The following is a 10,209-nucleotide window of genomic DNA, read 5'->3' as shown; positions in this document are numbered from 1 at the left end:
TCACAAGATCTAACATGATAGCACAATGAGGAGAAGACAACCATCTAGCTACTACTATGGACCCATAGTCCAGGGGTGAACTACTCACACATCGATCCGGAGGCGATCATGGCGATGAAGAGCCCTCCGGGAGATGATTCCCCTCTCCGGAAGGGTGCCGGAGGCGATCTCCTGAATCCCCCGAGATGGGATTGGCGGCGGCGGCATCTCTGGAAGGTTTTCCATATCGTGGCTCTCGGTACTGGGGTATTCGCGACGAAGGCTTTAAGTAGGCGGAAGAGCAGAGTCGGGGGCGTCACGAGGGCCCCACACACCAGGGCGGCGCGGGCCCAGCCCTGGCCGCACGGCCCTGTTGTGTCGGCGCCTGATGTCTACGGGTGCTTCTATTCTTGTAGACAGTGTTGGGCCTCCAAGAGCAGAGGTTTGTAGAACAGCAGCAAGTTTCCCTTAAGTGGATCACCCAAGGTTTATCGAACTCAGGGAGGAAGAGGTCAAAGATATCCCTCTCAAGAAACCCCGCAACCACAAAGCAAGAAGTCTCTTGTGTCCCCAACACACCTAATAGGTGCACTAGTTCGGCGAAGAGATAGTGAAATACAAGTGGTATGAATGAATATGAGCAGTAGTAACGGCGCCAGTAAAAGTGCTTGTCGGCGTGCAGTTGATGGTAGTAATATTGCAGGAAGTAAAGATGCAAGTAAAACAAGTAAACAAGCAGCGATAGCGATATTTGAGGCCTAGGGATCATACTTTCACTAGTGGACACTCTCAACATTGATCACATAACAAAATAAATAGATAGATGCTAGACTCTACACCCTCTTGTTGGATGATGAACACCACTAACCGTGTAGGATTACACGAACCCTCAATGCCGGAGTTAACAAGCTCCACAATATTCGATGTTCATGTTTAAATAACCTTAGAGTGCATGACAGATCAACACAACTAAACCAAGTACTAACATAGCATGCACAATGTCACCTTCACGCTACGAAAGGAGGCATAGATCACATCAATACCATCATAGCAATAGTTAACTTCATAATCTACAAGAGATCACAATCATAGCCTACGCCAAGTACTACACGATGCACACACTGTCACCATTACACCGTGCAGGAGGAATAAACTACTTTAATAACATCACTAGAGTAGCACACAGATAAATTGTGATACAAAACACATTGCAATCATAAAGAGATATAAATAAGCACTTCACTATGCCATTCACAACAGTGAATAAGTATTCTGTGAAATATAGCCTAAGAGACCCACACGGTGCACACACTCGTCACCTTTACACACGTGGGACAAAGAGTCTCCGGAGATCACATAAGTAAAACCCACTTGACTAGCATAATGACATCTAGATTACAAGCATCATCATATGAATCTCAATCATGTAAGGCAGCTCATGAGATTATTGTATTGAAGTACATAGGAGAGAGATTAACCACATAGCTACCGGTACAGCCCCGAGCCTCGATGGAGAACTACTCCCTCCTCATGGGAGACAGCAGCGTTGATGGAGATGGCGGTGGTGTCGATGGAGGAGCCTTCCGGGGCACTTCCCCGTCCCGGCGGCGTGCCGGAACGGAGACTCCTGTCCCCCAGATCTTGGCTTCGCGATGGCGGCGGCTCTGGAAGGTTTCTCGTACCGTGGCTTTTCTGTATCGAAGATTTAGGTCAGGGACCTTTATATAGGCGAAGAGGCGGAGTCGGAAGGTCAACGAGGCGACGACACAACAGGGGGCGCGGGCCCCCCCTTGGCCGCGCCGGCCTACCATCTGGTGGGCCTGTGGCCCCCCTCTGGCGACTCTCGGGTGTTCTGGAAGCTTCGTTCAATCCTAAGATGCTGGGCGTTGATTTCGTCCGATTCCGAGAATATTTCCTTACTAGTATTTCTGAAACCAAAAACAGCAGAAAACAGCAACTGGCCCTTCGGCATCTCGTCAATAGGTTAGTTCCGGAAAATGCATAAATATGACATAAAGTATGTATAAAACATGTAGATATCATCAATAATGTGGCGTGGAACATAAGAAATTATCGATACGTCGGAGACGTATCAGCATCCCCAAGCTTAGTTCTGCTCGTCCCGAGCAGTGTAAACGATAACAAAGATAATTTCCGGAGTGACATGCCATCATAACCTTGATCATACTATTGTAAGCATATGTAATGAATGCAGCGATCAAAACAATGGTAATGACATGAGTAAACAACTGAATCATAAAGCAAAGACTTTTCATGAATAGTACTTTCAAGACAAGCATCAATAAGACTTGCATAAGAGTTAACTCATAAAGCAATAAATCAAAGTAAAGGTATTGAAGCAACACAAAGGAAGATTAAGTTTCAGCGGTTGCTTTCAACTTATAACATGTATATATCTCATGGATATTGTCAATGTAAAGTAATATAACAAGTGCAATATGCAAGTATGTAGGAATCAATGCACAGTTCACACAAGTGTTTGCTTCTTGAGATGGAGAGAAATAGGTGAACTGACTCAGCATAAAAGTAAAAGAAAGGCCCTTCGCAGAGGGAAGCATTGATTGCTATATTTGTGCTAGAGCTTTGGTTTTGAAAACAAGAAACAATTTTGTCAACGGTAGTAATAAAGCATATGTGTTATGTAAATTATATCTTACAAGTTGCAAGCCTCATGCATAGTATACTAATAGTGCCCGCACCTTGTCCTAATTAGCTCGGATTACCAGGATTATCATCGCAATACACATGTTTTAACCAAGTGTCACAAAGGGGTACCTCTATGCCGCCTGTACAAAGGTCTAAGGAGAAAGCTCGCATTGGATTTCTCGCTTTTGATTATTCTCAACTTAGACATCCATATCGGGACAACATAGACAACAGATAATGGACTCCTCTTTAATGCTTAAGCATTCAACAACAATTAATTTTCTCATTAGAGATTTGAGGATATTTGTCCAAAAATGAAACTTCCACCATGATTCATGGCTTTAGTTAGCGGCCCAATGTTCTTCTCTAACAGTATGCATGCTCTAACCATTCAACTAGTGGTAAATCTCCCTTACTTCAGACAAGACGGACATGCATAGCAACTCACATGATATTCAACAAAGTGTTGATGGCGTCCCCAGGAACATGGTTATCGCACAACAAGCAACTTAATAAGAGATAAAGTGCATAAGTACATATTCAATACCACAATAGTTTTTAGGCTATTTGTCCCATGAGCTATATATTGCAAAGGCGAATGATGGAAATTTTAAAGGTAACACTCAAGCAATTTACTTTGGAATGGCGGAGAAATACCATGTAGTAGGTAGGTATGGTGGACACAAATGGCATAGTGGTTGGCTCAAGGATTTTGGATGCATGAGAAGTATTCCCTCTCGATACAAGGCTTAGGCTAGCAAGGTTATTTGAAACAAACACAAGGATGAACCGGTGCAGCAAAACTCACATAAAAGACATATTGTAAACATTATAAGACTCTACACCGTCTTCCTTGTTGTTCAAACTCTTTACTAGAAATTATCTAGACCTTAGAGAGACCAATTATGCAAACCAAATTTTAGCAAGCTCTATGTATTTCTTCATTAATGGGTGCAAAGTATATGATGCAAGAGCTTAAACATGAGCACAACAATTGCCAAGTATCAAATTATCCAAGACATTTTATCAATTACCACATGTAGCATTTTCCGTTTCCAACCATATAACAATTAACGAAGCATTTTCAACCTTCGTCATGAAAAATAAAAGCTAAGAACACATGTGTTCATATGAACCAGCGGAGCGTGTCTCTCTCCCACACAAGCATTTATTCAAACAAAAACAAAAATAAAAGCACACAGACGCTCCAAGTAAAGCACATAAGATGTGACTGAATAAAAATATAGTTTCAAGGGAGGAACTTGATAAATTTGTCGATGAAGAAGGGGATGCCTTGGGCATCCCCAAGCTTAGATGCTTGAGTCTTCTTGAAATATGCAGGGATGAACCACGGGGGCATCCCCAAGCTTAGACTCTTCACTCTTCTTGATCGTAGTATATCATCCTCCTCTCTTGACCCTTGAAAACTTCCTCCACACCAAACTCGAAACAAACTCATTAGAGGGTTAGTGCATAATCAAAAATTCACATGTTCAGAGGTGACACAATCATTCTTAACACTTCCGGACATTGCCCAAAGCTACCGGAAGGTAATGGAACAAAGAAATCCATCCAACACAACATAAAGAGGCAATGCGAAATAAAAGGCAGAATCTGTCAAAACAGAACAGTCCGTAAAGACGAATTTTATTGAGGCACCAGACTTGCTAAGATGAAAATTCCCAAATTGAATGAAAGTTGCGTACATATCTGAGGATCACTCACGTAAATTGGCCTAATTTTCTGAGTTACCTACAGAGAATTAGGCCCAGATTCGTGACAGCAAGAAATCTGTTTCTGCGCAGTAATCCAAATCTAGTATGAACCTTACTATCAAAGACTTTACTTGGCACAACAATGCGATAAAAATAAGATAAGGAGAGGTTGCTACAGTAGTAACAACTTCCAAGACTCAAATACAAAATAAAAGTACTGTAGCAAAATAAACACATGGGTTATCTCCCAAGAAGTTCTTTCTTTATAGCCATTAAGACGGGCTCAACAGTTTTAATGATGCACTCGCAAGAAATAAGAGTTGAAGCAAAAGAGAGCATCAAGAGGAAAATTCAAAACAAATTTAAGTCTAACATGCTTCCTATGCATAGGAATCTTGTAAATAAACAAATTCATGAAGCATAATGCAACAAGCATAGAAAGATAAAACAAGTGCAGCTTCAAGATTTTCAGCAAAAGGAGAGGTGTTTTAGTAACATGAAAATTTCTACAACCATATTTTCCTCTCTCATAATAACTTTCAGTAGCATCATGAGCAAACTCAACAATATAAGAATCACATAAAACATCTTTATTCACATGCATAAAAGTATCATTACCCTCCACATAAGCATAGTCAATTTTATTGGTAATAGTGGGAGCAAATTCAACAAAGTAGCTATCATTATTATTCTCATCATCAAATATAGGAGGCGTATTGTAATCATAATCAAATTTATCCTCCATAACAGGCGGTACTAAAAGACTACTATCATTATAATCATCATAAATAGAAGGCAAAGTATCATCAAAGTAAATTTTCTCCTCAATGCTTGGGGGACTAAAAATATCATGCTCATCAAAGCCAGCTTCCCCAAGCTTAGAACTTTCTATATCATTAGCAACAATGGTATTCAAAGTGTTCATACTAATACGTTCCATGGGTTTTTTAATTTTTGCATCAAACCATCCATGTCTTAAATCAGGAAATAGAATAAGAAGCTCATTGTTGTCCATTATGCCAAACTAGTGTAAACAAGAAACAAAAAGATGCAATTGCAGGATCTAAAGGAAATAGCTTCGAGCACACACACAACGGCGCCAGAAAAGTACTTAACCTGGGACCGGAGTATGAGAGCCTTTTACCTTTCCTCCCCGGCAACGGCGCCAGAAAAGTGCTTGTTGCCGGGAGCCGGTGTGTGAGTGCCGTTTACCTTTCCTGCCCGGCAACGGCGCCAGAAAAGTGCTTGATGTCTACGGGTGCTTCTATTCTTGTAGACAGTGTTGGGCCTCCCAGAGCAGAGGTTTGTAGAACAGCTGCAAGTTTCCCTTAAGTGGATCACCCAAGGTTTATCGAACTCAGGGAGAAAGAGGTCAAAGATATCCCTCTCAAGCAACCCTGCAACCACAAAGCAAGAAGTCTCTTGTGTCCCCAACACACCTAATAGGTGCACTAGTTCGGCGAAGAGATAGTGATATACAAGTGGTATGAATGAATATGAGCAGTAGTAACGGCGCCGTGAAAAGTGCTTGCTGGCGTGCAGTTGATGGTAGTAATATTGCAGGAAGTAAAGATGCGAGTAAAACAAGTAAACAAGCAGCGATAGCGATATTTAGGAACAAGGCCTAGGGATCATACTTTCACTAGTGGACACTCTCAACATTGATCACATAACAGAATAAATAGATAGATGCTAGACTCTACACCCTCTTGTTGGATGATGAACACCACTAACTGTGTAGGATTACACGAACCCTCAATGCCGGAGTTAACAAGCTCCACAATATTCGATGTTCATGTTTAAATAACCTTAGAGTGCATGACAGATCAACACAACTAAACCAAGTACTAACATAGCATGCACACTCGTCACCTTCACGCTACGAAAGGAGGCATAGATCACATCAATACCATCATAGCAATAGTTAACTTCATAATCTACAAGAGATCACAATCATAGCCTACGCCAAGTACTACACGATGCACACACTCGTCACCATTACACCGTGCAGGAGGAATAAACTACTTTAATAACATCACTAGAGTAGCACACAGATAAATTGTGATACAAAACACATTGCAATCATAAAGAGATATAAATAAGCACTTCACTATGCCATTCATAACAGTGAATAAGTATTCGTGGAATATAGCCTAAGAGACCCACACGGTGCACACACTCGTCACCTTTACACACGTGGGACAAGGAGTCTCCGGAGATCACATAAGTAAAACCCACTTGACTAGCATAATGACATCTAGATTACAAGCATCATCATATGAATCTCAATCATGTAAGGCAGCTCATGAGATTATTGTATTGAAGTACATAGGAGAGAGATTAACCACATAGCTACCGGTACAGCCCCGAGCCTCGATGGAGAACTACTCCCTCCTCATGGGAGATAGCAGCGTTGATGGAGATGGCGGTGGTGTCGATGGAGGAGCCTTCCGGGGGCACTTCCCCGTCCCGGCGGCGTGCCGGAACAGAGACTCCTGTCCCCCAGATCTTGGCTTCGCGATGGCGGCGGCTCTGGAAGGTTTCTCGTACCGTGGCTTTTCCGTATCGAAGATTTAGGTCAGGGACCTTTATATAGGCGAAGAGGCGGAGTCGGAAGGTCAACGAGGCGACGACACAACAGGGGGGCGCGGGCCCCCCTTGGCCGCGCCGGCCTACCATCTGGTGGGCCTGTGGCCCCCCTCTGGCGACTCTCGGGTGTTCTGGAAGCTTCGTGCAATCCTAAGATGCTGGGCGTTGATTTCGTCCGATTCCGAGAAGATTTCCTTACTAGGATTTCTGAAACCAAAAACAGCAGAAAACAACAACTGGCCCTTCGGCATCTCGTCAATAGGTTAGTTCCGGAAAATGCATAAATATGACATAAAGTATGTATAAAACATGTAGATATCATCAATAATGTGGCATGGAACATAAGAAATTATCGATACGTCGGAGACGTATCAGCGCCTCGTCGCCCCACTTCGTATCTCCTTCGGTCTTCTTGAAGCTTCGTGGAAAAATAGGACCCTGGGCGTTGATTTCGTCCAATTCCGAGAATATTTCCTTACTAGGATTTCTGAAACCAAAAATAGCAGAAAACAAAGAATCGGCTCTTCGGCATCTCGTCAATAGGTTAGTGCCGGAAAATGCATAATAATGACATATAATGTGTATAAAACATGTGAGTATCATCATAAAAGTAGCATGGAACATAAGAAATTATAGATACGTTTGGGACGTATCAAGCATCCCCAAGCTTAGTTCCTACTCGCCCTCGAGTAGGTAAACGATAACAAAGATAATTTCTGAAGTGACATGCTATCATAATCTTGATCATACTATTGTAAAGCATATGAGATGAATGCAGCGATTCGAAGCAATGGCGAAGATAATGAGTAAACAAATGAATCATATAGCAAAGACTTTTCATGAATAGTACTTTCAAGACAAGCATCAATAAGACTTGCATAAGAGTTACTCATAAAGCAATAAATTCAAAGTAAAGCATGGAAGCAACACAAAGGAAGATAAAAGTTTCAGCAGTTGCTTTCTACTTCCACATATTTATCTCATGGATAATTGTCAACACAAAGTAATATAACAAGTGCAATAGGTAAACATGTAAGAATCAATGCACACAGTTGATACAAGTGTTTGCTTCTGAGATAGAAGGAAGTAGGTAAACTGACTCAACAATAAAGTAAAAGATAGGCCCTTCGCAGAGGGAAGCATGGATTACTATATTTGTGCTAGAGCTTTTCATTTTGAAAACAAGAAATAATTTTGTCAATGGTAGTAATAAATCATATGTGTTATGTATAAGATATCCTATAAGTTGCAAGCCTCATGCATAGTATACCAATAGTGCTCGCACCTTGTCCTAATTAGCTTGGATTAACATGGATTATCATTGCATAGCATATGTTTCAACCAAGTGTCACAAAGGATTAATTGTCCACACTGAAACTTCCACCATGAATCATGGCTTTAGTTGGCGGCCCAATGTTCTTCTCTAACAATATGCATACTCAAACCATTTGATCATGAAAATCGCTCTTACTTCAGACAAGACGAACATGCATAGCAACTCACATGATATTCAACAAGGGTAAAAGTTGATGGCGTCCCAGAAACATGGTTACCGCTCAACAAGCAACTTATTAAGAAATAAGACACATAAGTACATATTCTTCACCACAATAGTTTTTAAGGCTATTTTTCCCATGAGCTATATATTGCAAAGACAAAGGATATAATTTTAAAGGTAGCACTCAAGTAATTTACTTTGGAATGGCGGAGAAATACCATGTAGTAGGTAGGTATGGTGGACACAAATGACATGGTTATTGGCTCAAGGATTTGGATGCACGAGAAGAATTCCTCTCAATACAAGGCTAGGCTAGCAAGGTTGTTTGAAGCAAACTCAAGTATAAAATGGTGCAGCAAAGCTTACATATGAACATATTGCAAGCATTATAAGACTTTACATCGTCTCCTTGTTGTTCAAACACCTCAACCAGAAAATATCTAGACTCTAGAGAAACTAATCATGCAAACCAAATTTTAACAAGCTCTATGTAGTTCTTCATTAATGGGTGCAAAGTACATGATGCAAGAGGTTAAACATGATCTATATGAGCACAACAATTGCCAAGTATCAAATTATTCAAGACATTATACCATTTACCACATGCGGCATTTTCCGTTTCCAACCATATAACAATGAACGAAGTAATTCAACCTTCGCAATGAACATTAAGAATAAAGCTAAGAACATATGTGTTCATACGAAACAGCGGAGCGTGTCTCTCTCCCAAACAAAGAATGCTAGGATCCGATTTTATTCAAACAAAAACAAAAACAAAAACAAACGAGACGCTCCAAGTAAAGCACATAAGATGTGACGGAATAAAAATATTGTTTCACTAGAGGTGACCTGATAAGTTGTCGATGAAGAAGGGATGCCTTGGGGATCCCCAAGCTTAGATGCTTGAGTCTTCTTAAAATATGCAGGGATGAACCACGGGGGCATCCCCAAGCTTAGACTTTTCACTCTTATTGATCATATTGTATCATCCTCCTCTCTTGACCTTTGAAAACTTCCTCCACACCAAACTCAAAACAAATTCATTAGAGGGTTAGTGCATAATTGAAAATTCATATATTCAGAGGTGAAATAATCATTCTTAACACTTCTGGACATTGCACAAAGCTACTGAAAGTTAATGGAACAAAGAAATCCATCAAACATAGCAAAACAGGCAATGAGAAATAAAAGGCAGAATCTGTCAAAATAGAACAGTCCGTAAAGACGAATTTTTTAGAGGCACAGACTTGCTCAGATGAAAATGCCCAAATTGAATGAAAGTTGCGTACATATCTGAGGATCACGCACATAAATTGGCAGATTTTTTTAAATTTTCTACAGCAGGGGCGGCTCAATTTCGTGACAGCAAGAAATCTGTTCCTGCGCAATAATCCAAATCTAGTATTGACTTTTACTATCAAAGACTTTACTTGGCACAACAATGCAATAAAATAAAGATAAGAAGAGGTTGCTACAGTAGTAACAACTTCCAAGACTCAAATATAAAATAAAGTGCAGAAGTAAAATAATGGGTTGTCTCCCATAAGCGCTTTTCTTTAACGCCTTTCAGGTAGGCGCAGAAAGTGTGAATCAAGTATTATCGAGAGATGAAGCATCAACAGAGGGGTTTGGAGTTTTCTCAACTATGCATTGTATCTTGTATATGTAAGTTTCAGAGGCTCATTTTTCATTATTCTTAGGCTTGCTATTCTCATCAAACAAATTTTCAGGAAGAAGCCAACCATAGTTATTTTCTAGAGC

The sequence above is a fragment of the Lolium rigidum genome, chromosome 7 (assembly GCF_022539505.1).
Source record: "Lolium rigidum isolate FL_2022 chromosome 7, APGP_CSIRO_Lrig_0.1, whole genome shotgun sequence".
Classification (NCBI taxonomy): Eukaryota; Viridiplantae; Streptophyta; class Magnoliopsida; order Poales; family Poaceae; genus Lolium; species Lolium rigidum.
Note: the sequence above shows the minus strand (reverse complement) of the source record.